The following is a 20,588-nucleotide window of genomic DNA, read 5'->3' on the forward strand; positions in this document are numbered from 1 at the left end:
TAGACCAATGGAACAGAATAGACAACCCAGAAATAAATCCATGTATTTACAGTCAACTGATTTTCAACAAAGCTGCCAATAATGTCCTTTGGGGGAAAGGACAGTCTCTTTAATAAATGGGTTTGGGGAAAACTGGATATCTATATGCAGAAAAATGAAACTAGATCCTTATCTCTCATCATTAAAAAAATTAAATCCAAACTGATGAAAAACTTAAATGTAAGACCCCAAACTAGAAAACTACTAGAAGGGACCTAGAAGCAGCTTCTCTGCTCCTTCTTGAATGTCCACCTGGTTCAGCCCGCCTGCCTCCACTCCTGCCTCCATCATGTTCATCAGGGTGACCTAGAAGTCCTACAAGGTGTTCACCTCTGGCCCCCAGGCCTTTAGCAGCTGCTCCTACACGAGTGGGCCTGGCACCCACATCAGCTCCTCAAGCTTCTCCTGAGTGGGCAGCAGCTTCCAGGGTGGCCTGGGTGGAGGCTATGGCGGGGCCAGCAGTATGGGAGGCATCACAGCTGTCATGGTCAACCAGAGCCTGCTGAGCCCCCTTAAGCTGGAGGTGGACCCAACATCCAGGCCGTGCACACCCAGGAGAAGGAGCAGATCAAGAGCCTCAACAACAAGTTTGCCTCCTTCATCAACAAGGTACAGTTCCTGGAGCAGCAGAACAAGATGCTGGAGACCAAGTGGAGCCTCCTGCAGCAGCAGAAGACGGCTTGAGCAACGTGGACCACCAGTTCGAGAGCTACATCAACAACCTTTGGCAGTAGCTGGAGACTCTGGGCCAGGACAAGCTGAGGCTGGAGGTGGGGCTTGGCAACATGCAGGGGCTGGTGGAGGACTTCAAGAACAAGTACGAGGATGAGATCAATGAGCGTGCAGAGATGGAGAATGAATTTGTCCTCCTCAAGAAGGATGTGGATGAAGCTTACATAAACAAAGTAGAGCTGGAGTCTGGCCTGGAAGCGCTGACTGATAAGATCAACTTCCTCAGGCAGCTGTATGAAGAGGAGATCTGGGAGCTGGAGTCCCAGATTTCCCACACGCCTGTGGTGCTGTCCATGGACAATAGCCGCTCCCTGGACACGGACAGCATCATCGCTGAGGTCAGGGCGCAGTATGAGGAGATCGCCAACCGCAGCTGGGCTGAGGCTGAGAGCATGCACCAGATCAAGCATGAGGAGCTGCAGACGCTGGCTGGGAAGCACGGAGATGACCTGCAGCGCACAAAGACTGAGATCTCGGAGATGAACTGGAACATCAGCCGGCTCCAGGCTGAGATTGAGGGCCTCAAAGGCCAGAGGGCTTCCCTGGAGGCCGCCATTGCAGATGCCGAACAGTGAGGGAAGCTGGCCGTTAAGGACGCCAATGCCAAGTTGTCCGAGCTGGAGGCTGCCCTGCGGCAGGCCAAGCAGGTCATGGTGTGGCAGCTGCCTGAGTACCAGGAGCTGATGAACGTCAAGCTGGTCCTGGACATGGAGATCCCACCTACAGGAAGCTGCTGGAGGGCGAGGAGAGCCGACTGGCGTCTGGGATGCAGAACATGAGTATCCACACGAAGACTACCAGTGGCTATGCCGATGTGCTGAGCTCGGGCTACGGGGGCGTCACAAGCCCCAGCCTCAGCTTACGGCCTGGGCTTGAGCTTTGGCTCTGGCTGGGTGCTCCAGCTCTTTCAGCTGCACCAGCTCCACCAGCGCCATGGTTGTGAAGAAGATGGAGACCCACGATGGGAAGCTGGTGTCCGAGTCCTCAGACGTCCTGCCCAAATGAACAGCCATGGCAGCCCCACCCAGCCTATCCCTCCTGCAGCTGCCCCAGAGCCTGTGCGGGAGGCTGAAGCCCACCCACGGGTGGGGGGGTTTACTGCCTGGGGTGCCCCACTTGGCCATGCTTCCAGCTACAAACCAATCGATTTTTTTTTTCCAAAAGAAAACCTCAGCTAGCTATGCCAAAAAAAAGAAAGAAAGAAAAAGAAAGAAAAGAAAAAACTAAAACTACTAGAAGAAAATATAGAGGAAACACTTCAGGACATTGGATTGGTCTGGGCAAAGATTTAATGGAGACCTCAAATGCACAGGCAACAAAAGCAAAAAATAGACAAATGGAATTAGATCAAACTAAAAAGCTTTTGTACAGCAAAGGAAACAATCAACAGAGTGAAGAGACAGCCTGCAGAATGGGAGAAAATATTTGCAAACTATCCATCTGACAAAAGACTAATATCAAGAATACACAAGGAACTCAAATAACTCAACAGCAAAAAAACAAATAATCTCATTTCAAAATGGGCAAATGAGCTGAATAGACATCTCTCAAAAACATACAAATGACCAACAGGTATACGAAAAAATGTGTGACATCACTAATCATCAGAAAAATGCAAATCAAAACGGTGATGACATATCATCCCATCCCAGTTAGAATGACTACCATAAAAATGACAAAAAATAACAAATGCTGAGGATGTGGAGAAAGAAGACTTATATGCTATTCATGGAAATGTAAATTAGTACAGCCATTGTGAAAACCAGTATAAAGTTTCCTCAAAAATCTAAAAATAGAACTAACATATGATCCCACAGTCTCACTACAGGGTATACATCCAAAGGAAAGGAAATCAGCATATTGAAGAGACATCTGCACTCCCATGTTTATTGCAGCACTATTCACAATAGCAAAGATATGGAATCAATCTAAGTGTCTATCAGTGGATGAATGGATAGAGAAAAGCTAGTATACATACACAGTGGAATACTCTTCAGCCAGAAAAAAGAATGAAATCTTGACATTCACAGCAATACAGATGAACATGGAGGACACTGTGTTAAGTGAAATAAGCCAAGGACAGGAAGAAAAACACCACATGTTCTCACTCATATGTGGGAGCTAAAAAAGTTGAGTGCATAGAAGTAGAAAATAGAATAGCGGTTACTAAAGCCTGGGAAGGGTGCGGGATAGTGAGAGGTTAAAGGATACAAAATCACAACTAGATAGGAGGAATAAGCTCTCGAGTTCTATAACACCCTAAGATGACTATAATTAACAATTTATTGTATATTTAAAAATTGCTAGAAGAGTGGATTTTAAACGTTCCCAACACAAATAAGTGATAAATGGGCTGGACTCAGTGGCTCATGCCTGTAATCCCAGCACTTTGGGAGGCTGACGCGGGCAGATCACTGAGTTCAAGAGTTCAAGACCAGCCTGGCCAACATGGTGAAACCCTGTCTCTACTAAAAATACAAAAATTAGCTGGGGATGGTGGTGAGTGCCTGTAATTCCAGCCACTTGGGAGGCTGAGGCAGGAGAATCACTTGAGCCCTGGAGGTGGAGGTTACAGTGAGCTGAGATCATGCCACTGCACTCCAGCCTGGGTGACAGAATGTGACTCCATCACAAAAAAAAAAAAAAAAAGAAATGATTAATATTTGAGGTGATGGGTATGCTAATTACCCTGATTTGATCATTTGATCATATACATGTATTGAAATAGCACACTGTATCCCATAAATATGTACAATTACTACATGTTCATTAAAAATAATAATAGCTGGATGTGGTGGCGTGTGCCTGTAGTCCCAGCTACTCGGGAGGCTGAGGCAGGAGGATCGCTTGAGTTCAGGAGTTCTGGGCTGTAGTGTGCTGTGCTGATTGGATGTCTGCACTAAGTTTGACATCAATAAGGTGACCTCCCAGGAGCGGGGGACCACCAGGTTGCCCAAGGAGGGGTGAACCAGCCCAGATCCAAAATGGAGCAGGTCAGAACTCCCATGCTGATCAGTGGGACTGCACCTGTGAATAGCCACTGCACTCCAGTCTGGGCAACATAGTGCGACCTCGTTTCTAAAAAAAATTTAAGAAGAAATAGCAGGTTATAAAATTATACAGAAAGGTAGGTCTCAACCATAAAAAAGTGCTCTGCAGTTAAAAAGAAAAAAAAAGGAAGCGTGACTCTTCAGCAGCTCCACTTCCTCAGGGTTCCCCCTGTGTCATGCACACACCTCTAACAGCAATTTCACTCTGACAGTGTCTCTTTGCCTTGTCTCTCTCTCTCTGTCTCCACTGGACTGTGAGCATTTAGGGTGGGGAGCAGTTGGGTCTTAGTTCTCTTTGATAGAGCAGCATCCAGGACAGAATCTGGCCCTGAGTGGATGCTTAATCCACATCTGTGGAATGAATAAGCAGATGAATGAAAGGAAAGGACGGGAAGGCTGGGCCAGATCCCAAGCCACTCACTTCCTTGAAATCAGAGATCCCCCAACCCACATCCCACTAGGATTCTCTCCTAAAGCCTTTGGCAGTTTTGTTGCCTGAGAAACAAGAAGGCCCTTCTCAGCAGTTCCCCCATCATCCTATGCCTAGGGACATGGGGCTGGAGGCCTGAACAGCCACTCAGGAGCAGACTTTTCATCTATCATTTCCTCTAATCCTCATAGCAATAAAATATCAGAATTGTGATTCCTCATTAACATTTGCAGAAACTAAGCCTCAGGGGTTGAAATTTGCTCAAGCTCTTATAGCTAGTAAGTGGCAGAATTCTAATCTCCCTGTCTCCAAAATCCATATTCTTGTCTTAGAAACAAGACTGCAAAAGTGACCTTGGACAAGCCCCTTCTCCTGTGTGAGCCTTGGTTTCCCCTCTGGGTAATGAGGCTGCGGGTCCTCAGAGGGCTCAGCTATCCATTTCCACTCAGATAGTCCACAATAATAAAATGTCCCAACTCATCCCTCCCCAGCCTCCCTGTGTTACTGGAAGCAGCCTGTAACCTACCGGAATGTAGGACTGCAAGCTTGCCAAGTGAGGCTATGTTCACCTGGCTGGAGAAGAGCTCCTGTTCCTCCTCAATGCTGGCAGAAAGCCCTGGGAGCATAAGAGCACCTCATCCGCAACTCACCTAAGCGGGTGTGCATGGGGTTGCTGGCCATTGCCTCACATCCCCTCTGCCTTAACCCCCTGGGTTGGCATCTGAGGGTTGTGGAGGGGCTTCATGCTGGCTTTGCTTAGGTCTTATGGCCAAGAGGCACCAAGAAACACAATATCTCCCCCAACCCCAGTACACACCCCACCCTCAGGGAAAACCCTTGTAACAGCCTGCACCTGCACAGTCTCCCACATTAGCCTAGTAAGGTAACCAGGACACGGATGGCAGCCGCATGTTATAGCTGGGGATCCTGGGGCCCAGAAAGACAGTAATGTTCCAGAGACCACCCAGCAGTTAAGTGGCAAAGCTGAGACTGAGTTCCAGCCCCCAGGCCAGTATTTAGTGCTTTCCTTCCAGAGCCCATGTTTGTCCAGGTCATGTAGCACATTTATTGACCCCTGCCACAGGCAGGGAACCATGAGGCCATGGAATGGGCAAGATGCGCCTCTGCCCTTGAAGGGTTACAGTTCAGAGGAGCAGAAGGATAAGGTCTCATGCAGGAGTTAATAAATAAAGATTAATAAGATCACAAAACAAGTGGATGAGGTGTCAGAGCAGGGGGGGTCCGAGTGCTGCCCAGGAATGGTGGGCACAGAGTGGGAGCCTGCAGAGCCTGCTGAATGCAAGGCTGGCTGACTGAATGAGGGGCTGTTTCATTACCCAGAGGGATGCAGGAGGGTGGCGGGGAGCGGGGTTGAAGGAGAGAAAGACAACTGAGCAGAGGTGTGGCGGAGGGATGAGCACCCACAGTTTGATATACGTGCAGGATGCACCTCTGAAAGGATAAATAAAACTGTAAAAATTCAGTAAGGCCACATTTTTGAACCATTTTAAATGCCAAGCCAAGTATTTTCAAAGATCCTCTGCAGATGAAGGCTGCTGTTATAGAATATGGTTTAGAAGCATTAATTTGGCAGCAACACAGTAATTAATCAGAGAAACAACGGCAGCCCCTGGTGGATACGTGGGCAGGGTGAGCTGGAGGCAGGGAGGCAGATGAGGATGCTGGAGAGGCTGGGCCAGGGCCAGCCAGGGACAATGGGAAGGGAAGAGCTGGTGGGTGACAGGGGCTGGTTCTGACATCGTCTTCCTCTGATCCAACAGCTTGGCCTCCCTGCTGGCCAGCCTCAGCCTCACCCCATCAGGGGGTCAGTCCTGACCCAAGAGGAGAATAAGAAGGCAGCCAGCAGCCAGTCTCACAAGCCTTGCTGGTGGTCGGCTTCCTCTCTGGATGAAGCATATTAACACGGTGAAGTGCCTGGCATGGCCCCTGGCATACAGGACCACTCAGCCCCTAGACCCGGGCTTATATCTTTCAGACCCATAAGTGCCACTTCATCTGGATGTGGGACTCTTCCTCCAGCCTGCCAGAGCTGGAGTTAGGACCCTGAACCCCAAGCCGAGCTACATGTGGCCCTGATGCCAGGAGCCACCAGGCCCTCCATGTGGGCCTGTGTCTGTCCTCCTCGTTCTTACCGCAGTTAACAATGCTGCATTTGCTTACTTGTTGTTCGTCTCTGATATCCTCCAATGTCAGCTCTTCGACACTAAGACCCACACATCACTTGTTCACAATTATATCCTGCAACTAGCATGGTACCTGACACATACAGATATCAAAAATGGTTGTGGGATGAAGAGTGACAGTTACCCTCATAGGGGGTGCCATTACCCAGCCAGAGGGTCGTGCTTATTTCCTAAGGGTCTGCCACCCCCTCCACCTCCACTCTAGGTTGCCTCAGAGGCACTCACACCCCCATGGGGTCCTACTCACCTCCCCACTCTCCTACCCTAATCTCACTGGACTTGTCCCAGGCTGTCCTTAACCATCAGAGTCATGCTATGGGTTAAGGGCCTAAAGGACAAATAAAAGTCCTTCCCCACCCCATCCTCCCACTGCTTACTGTGTGGTGGTGTCTATTATACACAGAAGTCGTGGTTGTGTCTTTCTGAGATAGGGCCATCCTGGGGGCCACCAAGGAAGGGCCCTGCTCCCCTGCTAGAAGGAGGTAGGAAATGGACCTTCTGGGCCAGGCAGGGTAGGGGAGAGCTCAATCTCTCTTGGTCTGCATTTGGAAAATCTGGAAGAATAGGAGGAACTTCTGGAGCCAGGGGAGAAAGATGGCACTGGGACCAAGGCAGGAGACACCCAAGCTCTGCCCCAAAAGAGTTTTCCAGGTTTGGGTGCTGCCAGGAACAATTTCCATTGTTCTTTCCCAAGCCTTTATCTGAATGGTCTTCACCACCCACGCCGGGCTCTGAGCTGTCGCCTGGCAGCTGCCCTTGATTCATGCTGATTCTTGGATGCTGGAGGAACAGCGCCTCCTAGAGGCCAGGAAGGTGGGCAGCAGAAGTCAGCAAGAGCCCCCTAGACCCCCTATGCCAGGGCTTGAAGAGCCTGGTGTCACAGCCAGCCTGGACATTTCTGAATTTTATTTAGCCCAAGAAGCCTGAGCTTCCTATGGCGGCTTCAGTCCAGCAGTTAGTGATGCCGTTCCCCTCAGACCCACCCCAGGTGCAGGGGCAGGTGCAGCGATCAAGGAGGCACCACCTCGTCCCAGGGTGTCCCTGCTCAAGTCTTCTGCCTGCCCCGCCCTGCCCGGGCCTCCTCAGTCTTGAGACAAGAGGTGGCTGCTCCCTACCCCGAGCTATGCGGAAGGGGCAAGCTTGGTGTGCGGGACTTTCCAGCGAGTCCTTCGGAGTTTCTGGGCCGCTTAACTGGACCTCGAGATAACTTCTCCCAGAGCAGACGGGTGGGGACTAGAGGCTCCTTAGCTGTAACCTTCCTACCCCAAATCCTGTTGTTTCGAGAGTTAATTCTGGAGCCACAGGGAGGATGGGAGGCATTATTGCTCTTCATACCTCCAGAAGTTCTCTTTCAGGCACAGGAAAGGGGTTTTGGCATCTGCCGTGCTTGCAGTTTTCCAGACTGAAACGTCCGTATCAGTCTTATGACTCAGAAATTCTGTTCCTGTGCCTATGATGAGGGAGTGAGGGGCGGCCGGAGAGTCCGCCGGCCCGGGAGTAGATAAGGAAAGTGGGATTGATGCACTGCAAGTACACGCGTTATGGATATAATGGATATATCTTAAAATCAAAGGGTTTAATGAGAAAAGTAGGAAACCAGGTGAGATTTTTATAACATAATGCCATTCCTGTAGTTAAAAATACATGCATAGACACGTGCTTATTTTTAGCACTGCGTTATTGCCTCTGGTGTTAATAAAATGAACACATGACTCTCTGGCACCTGTATGGAAAAGACTTAAAATACTTATTTTTAGGATATGAGGTGAACATGTTTTTGTCCAAAATCTGGACATTAACTTCATAGGCAAAGATGATTACATAATATCTCTCTTATGTTAAGGACTTTTTAATCTGGAACTTTTGCATAGTCACACAGTTGGAAGGAATTTCGGTGGTATTTTCAATAATTCAGTACTATTTTTTAAATGTGCTTGAAAATTCTATAAATTGACTTAGGAATACTATACTTAACTGGGAATGTAAGTATACATGCTATATTTTTACATATGTATATCCACGATATATTTTGCTCCCCAAATTATTTTTCATCTTCACATTGCATTGGCCCTGAGTTTGAAATAACAAGCTTATTCTAAGCAGAGAGGAAACTAGTGAAGGAAGATGATTTTGAAGAGAGTTTTGAGAAGTACTTATGTTTCTTCTCCCTTTAAAACTCTTGAAAATAATCATAGCCACAACATCACACTTAAAAACAATTAACAATAATTTTAATATAATCAAATATCTAGCCAGTGTTCAAATTTCTAATTGTGTTTTATATGTCACCAAAAAATTATTTTATTCTGTTTAGATTGTTTGAATCTTGATCTAAGCAAGTTTTGCAGGTTTTGATTCTTTTAACTATCAGTTTCCTTTACATCTCTGTTTGCTTATCTTTACAGCCTATTTGTTTAAGAAACTAGATAATTAGGCCCGGTGCAGAGGCTCACACTCGTAATCCCAGAAATTGGTAGGCCGAGGAGGGTGGATCACTTGAGCCCAGGAGTTTGAGACCAGCCTGGGCAACATAGCAAAACCCTGTCTCTGCCAAAAAACAAAGCCAAAAATTAGCCAGGCATGATGGTGTGCACCTGTAGTCCCAGCTCCTCAGGGGGACTGAGGCAGGGGATCACTTGAGTCTGGGAGGTTTAGGCTGCAGTGACCTGTGATCATGCCACTGCACTCCAGCATGGGTGACAGACGAGACCCTGTCTCAAAAAAAAAAAAAAAAAAGAAAAGAGAAAAGAAAGAAAGAAACTAGATCATTTATCCTGTAGAGCTTCCCACAGTATAGAATGACTGATTGAATACCCATTGTGTCCTTCAATATTTTCTTCTATCTCCTGTATTTCCTGTAAATTGCCATTTGAATCTAGATTTAGGTCCAATTTTTTGGCAAGAATACTTCATAGGAGGCCTATGAGGTCCGGTTATCTCAATTTGTGATATTAGCAGACATTGCTGATCAGTGCCACTATCCATTAATTAGAGATTGCCACATGGCGATATTCTAATTCTACCATTTCTTCTTGATTTACAAGCTGAATTACTTCTATAACGTCTCCTTATCTACTATTTCGTTGCCCAGTAGTAGTTTGTACAGTATAGGCGGGATAAATGCTCAATTATTTCTCTTTATCAGTTTATGAACCACTGAATACTCCAGAGGTGACCAATTAGATATGTTTTAGTATCATTATGAACTCATAGAGTTAAACATATTCGATGTGCTTCAATCCATTGCAATTTTTGCCTTTATTGATGCAAAAATGGTCCCATCTTTGGCCAGAAGGGGCCTCTTCAAGTTGACTCCTGAATCCTTTGGACACCACCCTAGCTGTCTTAGAGAACTTTCTTGCCATCTGATATGGCCAATGTTTCAGTCCCCTGTTGTCCATTTCCTGTCTCAGACCTGGAATCAATCACTTTTTCAGGGAACACTAGTTCTTTTACTGGGTATATTTCAAGAACACAATCTGGGCATTGGGGTGCTCATAGCTACTGAAATGCTTATTGTTCTTAGGTCTTTTCTGAGGTCAGAACTAGGAAATACATTTTTTCTCAATATAAATATAAGGCACATCATAAGTTCATATTGATACTTTCAATTAAATTTAGGTCTACAGGGTGTTTGCACAACCTCTTCCTTCTTCCATCTGTACCTCCTTTCTCCCATGTCCAGAATCTCATTTCTCAAAAACACCAGGAATTCCAGAATTAGAATTTCATGTAATTTCTCATTTGCTTCATTCCACATTGCACATAACAGTCTCAGAACACCAATACCAAGTCTCCCATCAGCCAAGTGACTGCTGAAAACAATTTAAGATTTTCATTTGTGCATTTGCAGTTCTTTTTGTCTGCAGGCTATATCTTTTTGGGGTTGTACAGTCAAATTACTGTGTTTAGAACAGTTCATCTGTGTGCTGACTCCACCAACCAGATGTACATTATGTTTATTTGCTTCTTTTTGGGGGGGATTCATTTTTATGTAATTTTTTTTACTTTTACGAAATATTTGGCCGGGCGCGGTGGCTCACACCTGTAATCCCAGCACTTTGGGAGGCCGAGGCGGGCAGATCACGAGGTCAGGAGATGGAGACCATCCTGGCTAACACAGTGAAACCCCGTCTCTACTAAAAATACAAAAAATTAGCCGGGCGAGATGGCGGGCACCTGTAGTCCCAGCTACTCGGGAGGCTGAGGCAGGAGAATGGCGTGAACCCCGGGGGGCGGAGCCTGCAGTGAGCCGAGATCGCGCCACTGCACTCCAGCCTGGGCCACAGAGAGACTCTGTCTCAAAAAAAAAAAGAAAAAAAGAAATATTTACTCAGTTCCAAAGTCACATGTACAAAACAAGCTATCTTCAAATAAGCCCAGCTTCCATCCCTACCTCTTCCATTCTGCTCCCTCTCTCCTCCTACAGGTAGCCACTTTTCACCGCTTTATCCTTCCATTGCTTGTGTGCTTTTAAATATAAGCAGATACATTTACATGTTTATATATTTGCATCCCTGCCTTCCTTAGAGAACTGTGAGACACACATTCCTTTTCTTAATAATATATTCTATATCGGAACAATCTTCACTCCTTTCTCCAGCTGCCTAGTACTTCTTGGCATGGCTGTGCCATAGTTTATTCAGCCAGCCTATTGACAGACATTTGGGCTGTTTCTCATTACAAATAGTCCTGCAACTAATTGCCTTTTTTTGTTATGTTTTGTTTTGAGACAGAGTCTTGCTCTGTTGCCTAGGCTGGAGTGCAGTGGCTTGATCTGGGCTCACTGCAACCTCTGTCTCCTGGGTTCAAGTGATTCTCCCGCCTCAGCCTTGTGAATAGCTGGGACTACAGGCACGCGCCGCCACCGCACCCGGCTAATTTTTGTATTTTTTTAGTAGAGACGGGGTTTCACCATATTGGCCAGGCTTGTCTCCAATTCCTGGCCTCAAGTGATCCACCCGCCTCAGCCTCCCAAAGTGCTGGGATTACAGATGTGAGCCACCGCGATAGGCTTGCCTTTTGTATTTTGATCTGAGTTCATTTTAGATGCAAATCCTATACATCCTTATTTCACAGAGTTTTTCTATATTACCAATGCGGTCAAGACTCTCCCCTGCTTAAAACCCATCAACAGTTTTTGATCATTCATAGGATAAAGTCCAAATTCAGCTCGACAGACGGCACCCACCAGACCTGCCTGGCCCCTCATATTGGTCTATCTTCTTGTCAGAGGCATTCGAGCCAGAGCGACTCCGTTTTGAGTGAGGGCTAGGAAAATGGTGCTGGGAATTGCTGGGCTGCATTCTCAGAAAGTCAGGCATTCCGGGCCTCTAGATGTTTACAGTCAAGGGAAAAAATTAATAATGTTTACTAAACAGACCCAGACTTGGGAATGTCCAGATATCCTGATATCTGGAGAACAAAGGCATTCCTAATTTTGCTTTAAAGATAATAATATCGATTCTTGCAAAATATCATAATTAAGAAAATTAATCCTTTATCACAAACCCTTGTAGCAGAGCACATCTCTCCATATATACAAGCATTGTACCTAGGGTGGACGCATGCCTCCTCTTACTTTCGGGAACGTCCTGCTCTGTCTATGGAGTAGCTGTCCTTTCACCACTTTACCTGCTTAATAAACTTGCTTTTACTTTGCACTGCGGACTTACCCTGAATTATTTCTTGTGCAAGATCCAAGAACCCTCTCTTGGGATCTGGATCAGGACCCTTTTCCTATAACATTCTGGCCCCTCTACCCAGCACCTCTCATGCCCCTCTCTACCCAGGAGGAAGCCCACACTTCCCTGACTCTGGGCTGCCCACACATGCTCTACTTTCTGCTTAGAAGGCTTGGTATTCTTCTTTTCTTCACCTGGCTAACTGTATAGCCTGTGTGAACTTATCAGTGTCAATTCACAGATTTCCAGGCTGTGATTTTCTTTCTTTCTTTTTTCTTTTCTTTCTTTCTTTTTTTTTTTTTTTTTTTTAAGAAGATGAGGCCTTTAGAACCTGGGCTATGATTTTCTTATGTCCATCTCCTCCCTGATGGCACCTTCAGAGCTGGGGCTCACTTAATATCCTCAATGGCTGGGCACAGTGACTCATGCCTATAATCACACTGCTTTGGAAGGCCCAGGCAGGAGAATTACTTGAGCTCAGGAGTTTGAGATCAGCCTGGGTGACACAGCAAAACCCCATCTCTACAAAAAATTAAAAAATTAGCCAGGTGTGGTGCTGCTCCTGTAGTTCCAGCTACTTGGGAGGCTGAGGTGGGAGGATCTCTTGAGCCCAGGAGTTCAAGGTTGCAGTGAGCTAAGATGGCACCACTGCACTCCAGCCTGGGCAACAGAGCAAGACCCAGTTTTATATATTTTATACACACACACACACACACACACACATATTTTATATATAGGTATATTATACATACATATATATATATGTATCTCCCCAATGACCAGCAGAAGCCCAGTGGCTCTATGGGCTCAGTAAATGTTTGTGGAATTAATGAATACTTGTCTTGCCTTTCCTTTCAAATAAACAAAAACAGCTCCAGGTCACAGCCGTGTCTCTTGCCAACCAGAGAAGCAGCTGCATTATAACGAAATCTCCTTGGTGTTATTCTTTTTGTTATCCTTCTGAAAGGAAAACATTTTACCCTTGTTAGGTGTTTATGAGAAAGACTGGAGCTATCATCATTGTGGGGGTGTGGAGGGGGTGAGGAGGAGATTTTCGAATCCAGAAACTCAAGTAGTCCAAGAATTTTATGACAAAGTTCTGGTTCTGTTGGAAAAAACAGACTCAGAGCCAGCAAGTATTGGGCAGACAAAGGCAGGCCCTGGCTGGCAGCCCTCCCCTCTGTGGCAAGTCCATGGGCCTTCTCACATTTGGCCCTTTTAGAGTCTGGGAAGTCCCCCAGGTTCACCTCTGAGATCCCACCACCAGGGCAGGCTCTGACAGTCTCCTAGGCTACCTTCAGGATGGGTTTCCTCCAGCATGGCAAAACCAATTCTACCCATGCCTTTGCCATTGGCCCAGGCTTTGGGGCTCCCTGCCTTTTCTCCTGTCTGCACCAAAGGTGGTAAAAGGCTCAGTTAAACTCAAATTGCAGCCTCTGCCATCTGTTGCCTCTGTGATCCTTGACCCCAGCATGGAAAGCCCTCACTGTGTGCCATCCCTGGAGAGGGGCATGCGAGGTATGTGGCTGCAGCAGCGCACACTCACGTCTTTCCCCTTCCCCATAAACATCACCACCTTGGTGACACCACATCCAAGGAAGTGTGTGGGCAGCTTAGGAAAAGCCTGGGAGGGGAGCAGAAGTTCCGGTTTGGAAAGTTCTCAAAGAACCACAGAATCAGAGCAGCTCCTGTCAGAAAGGACTTGATACTCACCCAGGATATTCCAAAGGGGTGTCCACATGGGAGGGCTCCAGATCCCTATCCCAGGGATCACCAAAGAGGCCCCACTTTGATTGTTTTATAAATTGTGGTACCATGGTGTATTATCTCATTCAAAGAAAGAGTTCTGCTTTAAAACTGTCTCAAAAAAAAAAAAAAAACAAAAAAAACAAACAAACAAAAACAACATGTTTTTAAAGTCTGCAAAATATTGACCCTGGTGCAGTTTCTTGCCTGATACAAGAATTGCCTTTACTATGGCATCTCTGTCACACGACCATACAGACTTACATACTCCCAGTGCCAGGAACTCCTTTTTACTCCTAATATGCCATCCAATTGTTGGGTAGCTCTGTTTATCAAAAGGAGCCCCCAACTGTTTTTCATGGCTCACTGCATATGCCTCTTGTTCCTGGTCCTCTTCTACATGACAGGGCTGTGGCTCCTTGAGACAGAGCCCACATACCTTCCCTCTCCCCAGCTCATCCTTTCTCCATATTAAGTGTCCTTAGGTCTTTGGTCTGCTCCTTTGATTTTTAACAGACCATTACCTGCCCTAAAGGGACTCTCTTGTCAGAAGTAAAAATGTTTTATGGTTATCACCTCAATTTGCTCTGCCACTGTTTCCAAATAGCAATTGCTTTTCTCTTTAGAGTAAATGTTGTTTTTCCGCTTGTGAGTTCTTGCCCCTTTTAAAGGTGTGAAGATTGAAGGCTGCCCACCCTCCAAATCCCCCCTTCCCCGCCGCCACCACAGGTTTCAGATTTTTCTCCCTAGGTTTTCATAGCACTCCGCCCTCCCCCCTTCCCTCCGTTCACAGTTGTTGCTGACAGGGTAACAGCAGCCTTACAATGAGGATACTTCAGGTGCACAGAATTGTGAAGCAAAGAATAAAGACTAAACTACAAGTAAAGCCATTTGATGAATCATCCCAGTAGAATCATGCTGAAATCGATGGTTCTGACTGTGCATGAGAATCCCCCAGAGGACTTGTTAAAACACAGATTTCAGGCCGGGCACAGTGGCTCACGCCTGTAATCCCAGCACTTTGGGTGGCCAAGGTGGGTGTATCACAAGAGGTCGGGAGTTTGAGACCAGCCTGACCAACATAGTGAAACGCCATCCCTACTAAAAATACAAAATTAGCCAGGTGTGGTGGCACATGCCTGCAATCCCAGCTACTCGGGAGGCTGAGGCAGGAGAACTGCTTGAACCTAGGAGGCAGAGGTTGCAGTGAGCCGAGATGGTGCCATTGCACTCTAGCCTGGGCAACAAGAGCAAGACTCCATCTCAAAACAAACAAACAAACAAACAAAAAACCCCACAGATTTCTGGGCTCGCTCGAGAGTTTCTGATTCAGAGGTCTGGATGGGGCCTGGGTATTTGCATTCCTACACATTCCCAGGTGATGCTGATGCTACTGGTCACGGAACTGCATTTTAAGAGCCACTGGAGTACACAGCTATATTAGTCCATTTTCATACTCCTATGAAGAAATACCAGAGACTGGGTAATTTATAAAGAAAAAGAGGTTTGTTTAATGGATTCACAGTTCCACATGGCTGGGAAGGCGTCACAATCATGGTGGAAGGCAAAGGAGGAGCAAAGGCATGTCTTTCATGGTGCCAGGCAAGAGAGTGTGTGCAGGGGAACTGCCCTTTATAAAACCACTGGATCTTGTGAGACTTATTCACTATCACTAGATGGGCAGAGGAAAAAACCCACCCCCCGCCATGATTCAATTACTTCCCCATGGCACGTGGGGATTACGGGAGCTACAATTCAAGATGAGATTTGGGTAGGGACGCAGCCAAACCTTATCAATGGCCATGGAGAAATATCCCCAAAGAAAGCAAGGTTGCAAGGCACAGAAGTGTTTCTAGGCGCCCAGTTGGAAAGCGTGTGCCTGGGCCTGCACAATCCACAGCTGCCTGGGCTTACCTGGGCTTCTTCCTGAGGCGCTTCCTCCCTCACCAGCAGCACCTCCTCACAAATCAAGTCTCACGGCTGGACACAGAGCAGCCGACACATCTAACCTTCCCCTGCTGACCATTCTATCTCGGAGAGCAAAGGAAACTTCTCCTTTGGACCCAATTTTGGCCACTAAAGAAAGAATTAACAAGAAAACATCCATTCTTGTCTTGGAGGTGGCAATATCTAAGCATAGTCATGCCCTCATCATGCATTTAAAACAGCTGTGTGTGTTAAATGCCTGCAGATATTTCCTAGTGACCTTAAAAAGGCAAATTCCAAAATTCTGAGAACACAGGTTTTCAGGATATGTGACGTTCAATGAGTGAGAACTACTTTAAAGTAACAATTAACAATCACAGCTCTGGAGAAAGAGAAGCCAGATCTGGGCTGACATCAGGGCAGAGATGTTAGGATTTGGAGGTTTCTGTTGGTTTTAAAATATTTAACACCACCTGAGCATCAAAGACTGACAACAAACTGTGAAATTTCCCAGACCAAGAGGGAAGGCAATTATGTTCAAGGGGCAGAGCTGTCAATTGGTGGCTAATATATGCAGACAAGGAGCCTTCATCTTTGGCATCTTAACTCCAGCTGCTGAGTTCATCTCACCTTGCAGCCTTATCAAAGCTTTGCCCCTCCCTCCACTCTGGTTTTTGTTTGTTTTGTTTTGTTTTGTTTTGTTTTGTTTTGTTTTGTTTTGCTTTGTTTTGCTTAGAAAGTCACTTTACCGAGATCCTGAAATGCCAACGTTTTCAAACCATCATCAGCTCTTATCAGAACTTAGATGGGCTTTAATCAGAATGTGTGTATTTCCTGTTTTAACCTTTAAAAGCAGCTATGCCAGTACCTGCTGAGGTTTGATGAGGACTGTTTTATGACAGCGGGTTCCAGAGCTTTTCTTCGCTTTGTGTTTTGGCCATGCTTACCTCATCCTTCTCTTATTACCTAGCAAGGAAAGAATTTCCTTCTTTTTTTTTTTTTTTCTAGTCTAAACATTCTCCCAGGAGGAAAACCATCAGTTTCTGTATTGACTAATAAGCCCAAAGAGCTGGTTAATAAAAATTAAAGTTCATTTAGAAATTCCTGGTAGGTATGAATCAGTATCATTCATATTAATCATATTTTTCTACCTGATAGAGCATCAAAAGTGGATCAGCTTCCTAAGCTTGCACTGAAGGAGCGGATACAGGGTTTGCTTTTTAATGAAGCATGTCAGACTAGTCCTGTTGATGGTTCTGCCACCAAAATGTCTCCACTCTCTGTTCCCACAACAGTTTTTCTACTCAAAGGCCCATTATTCCCTTCCAGAGGCGTCTACACCCTCCTAACTGATCTCCCCACCTACTAATAATCCGTTCTCCACACACTTTCCTCAAAACGCAGATCTGGGCACCGGTTCCTCTCTCATAGCCTGCAGGATCAAGTCCAAACTCCTCCTCGTGGGGCACCACAGAGCCTCCGTCCCCGCCTGACCTGCCTTCCCAGCTTTGCTTTGCCCAGGCTCCCAGCTCAGCACACCTGACCTGCTATTCCAGCCTCCTTCCAGCCATTGCTAGTCTCTCAGGCAGACAGGAGCTCATTCAGTCATTCGTTTCTTCCCTCAGCACACATCAAGCCCCTATTCCGTCCCCAGTCAACAGCTTTAAGAACAACAGTAATAGAGCCAGTAGTGGTGCTGGTCTGAAGTCCCAGCTACTCTGGAGGCTGAGGTGGGTGGATCACTTGTGGCCAGAAGTTCAAGTCCAGCCTGGGTAACATAGTGGAAATCCCCACCTCTAAATATATATATATTTTTAATTAGGTTAGTGCAAAAGAATAACGGTTTCTGCCATTACTTTTAAATGGCAAAATCTGCAATTACGTTTGCACCAACCTAATAATTAAAAAACCGTAATAACAGCTAACATTTATTGAGGACTGTGTGTGCCAGTCACTGTTCTTCAGGCAAGAACTCATTTAATCCACACAATGACCGTATTAGGCAAATACAGGAACTTATCAACCCCACTTAGCAGTAATTAAAACAGAGACCCAGAGAAGCTAAGGAACTTGCCCAAGGTCAGACTTCACAGTTTATGGGTGAAGATCCATACGTGTTGTGGTGGAAGTGTGAAATTGTAGTGGGAGACTAGGGGGCTTCAACCATTCATTCATTCATCCATCCACTCATTCAGTAAGATTTTTTTTGGAGCAGTTATTATGTTCCAGGAACTGTTCTAGGTGCTTGGAAATACGAAAGAAGAAAACAACCCTGCCCCCCGGGATCTTCCTATGTTCTAGTGGAAGGAAACAGACATTATAAACACATTATGTGCTGTGTTTGAAGGTGGTATACTGTGGGGAAAAAACAAGGGCAGGCTTAGGGGCTGGGGAGTCAGTATGTGGGTGGCAGGTTGCGGTATTAAATAGGGTGGTAAAGGGCAGCTGCATGGGGCAGATGACTTTCACCAAGAGCTAAGGGATGTAACACAGTCACCCTACAGCTATCTGGGAGGAACATTCTTGGGAGAGGCAACAGCTTGTGCAAAAGTCCTGAGGCAGGAGCCTGGTGTGTTTGAGGAACTATCATGCTGTCTAGTGTGGAGGGAGAGGAGTAAATGAGGGGAAAACAGTAGGAGATGATCCTTAGCTCTTAAAGGGCAAGGCCCCCGTGGCAGCCATTTTTGTTTCAGGACCATCATTTGCACAACTCCAGGGTGCTCCATTCACAGTGTGATCTATGGGCAATGCGCTGCTCCACCACAATGTTTCACCTGTGAACAGCTCAATAAACAACATTGGAAGGAAGAAAGGCAGGTAGGCAGGCAGGTAGGTGGGCGTCTCTTTGGATTATCACAGATTCATTTGAAGTCACACACCCCAAACTGGAAATCGCTCATTTAGATTCATTTAATACTAGCATTACCCTTTTTAAAAATAACATCTACTTTTGAAAATTCCTACAGACTTTTTTTGTCTTTGAAAGTTAAATTGTTAAATTCATCATCTCCACTTTTAAATTCCTCTCATAAAAAGGCAGTGTTTCTTCCTGTCTGTTTAAATCATATTCCACACTGAAACCGGTTATGTAACTTAGGAATGAAAACAATGTCAGGCCTTACTTTTAGTTTGTCCCCTGGGAGGCTGGGCATGGGGGAGGGTGTACAAGAAACTTATTGAGGTAGAGGTAGAAAATCAATAAAGTCACAACCATAAAGCAATTTAATTAACTCATCTTAATTAACTGGGAAATATAAAATTATTTTCAATAAATGTATCTAATGTAAAATACACTCCAATTCCAACTGGTTGCTAGGGGAAAGCAGGCAGAGAGAAAATATGAGAGCTGGAAGGAAATGGAAAGATCCACTAGTTTGACCTCTTCGTTAGCCCTCTGCTGGGGAAACAGACCCAGGGAATATGAGAGAGCTACCTGGCAACAGTTTTAATGTTGAACGTCCCATTACTGAATGGCAGTCAGAACTTCTGACATCAGCTCAGTGCTTTTCCCAGACACTGCCCTGCAGCTTCCTGTGAAGGCGGACACAGAAATCAAGACGATGGGCTTTCAAAACCAGGCTTTTTGTTTTGTTTTTTGAGATGGAGTTTCGCTCTTGTTGCCCAGGGGATCTCGGCTCACTGCAACCTTGGCCTCCCAGGTTCAAGCTATTCTCCTGCCTCAGCCTTCCCAAGTAGCTGGGATTATAGGCATGCACCACCACACCCGGCTAATTTTGTATTTTTAGTAGAGACGTGGTTTCTCCATGTTGGTCAGGCTGGTCTCGAACTCCTGACCTCAGGCGATCCGCCCCCCTCAGCCTCCCAAAGTGCTGGGATTACAGGCGTGAGCCACCGCAACCGGCCTAAAACCAGGCTCTTAAAGCAACTCAGAGCAACTAGACCAATGGTTCTAAATAGAAGGTGATATAGCACCCCCGGGACACTTGGGCAATGTCTGGAGACATTTTTGTCTGGCACACCTTGGCTGGGGGAGGGAAGTACTAGCATCTCATGAGTAGAGGCCAGGGATGCTAAGATCCTACAAAGCACAAGACAGCCCTCCCCGCCCCTCATGAAGAATTATTCTGCACAAAATGTCAACAGTGCCACAGCTGAGAAACCCTGAGCTAGAACGAGCTTTTGACCCTAGCCGCATATTAGAATCACCTGGGCCACCTTGGACCATCTGAATCGGAATCTCCAGGGAGGGAAGCCAGGCATTGATATTTTTGAAAAGCTCCCCAGATGGTCTTAATGTGCCCCAAGTTTGAGAATCACTGATTAAACCTCCACAAATTGGAAAATGAACAAACAGTCAAGCAAATAAGACATTTAGCCTCTATTATATGTCTGGTGGAAACTAAAGGAAACATGAAGTCATCACTAACACAGTCCCTGCCTCAGGGAGCTTACAGCACGGGTGAGAAACAAACCAAGAAGAACTGTCATTCATTGAGGCTAAGTTAGGCAACAAATGAAGAGAAAGGGTGGGAAGCGTGATGGGAAAGGGGGCAGCGCATGGCAGCAGTGGGAAACCAGGACTCCCTGGGGTCATTGCCAAAGCTAAGCCTATTCGGTGAGGACTGCCTCATTCATTCGGCATCTTGTTATACTTTTACTTCTATGATCAGAAAAAGAATTATTTTCTCACTCTGCTAGAACCAGATTCACCATTTATCTTTCTCCTAAAATTATAATTGTACGTAACTTAATAATATTAAATATAATATATTCTATGAGTAAATTCAGGCTGCATTATTATTTTCTTTAACATTAT

General features: G+C 46.0%; 1 pseudogene; it reads left to right on the forward strand.

The window, feature by feature from the left end:
- The first annotated feature begins 298 nt into the window (after positions 1-298).
- Positions 299-1,776, forward strand: LOC129481750 (keratin, type II cytoskeletal 8-like; annotated as a pseudogene).
- The last annotated feature ends 18,812 nt before the right edge of the window (positions 1,777-20,588 follow it).

The sequence above is a fragment of the Symphalangus syndactylus genome, chromosome 5 (assembly GCF_028878055.3).
Source record: "Symphalangus syndactylus isolate Jambi chromosome 5, NHGRI_mSymSyn1-v2.1_pri, whole genome shotgun sequence".
Lineage (NCBI taxonomy): Eukaryota > Metazoa > Chordata > Mammalia > Primates > Hylobatidae > Symphalangus > Symphalangus syndactylus.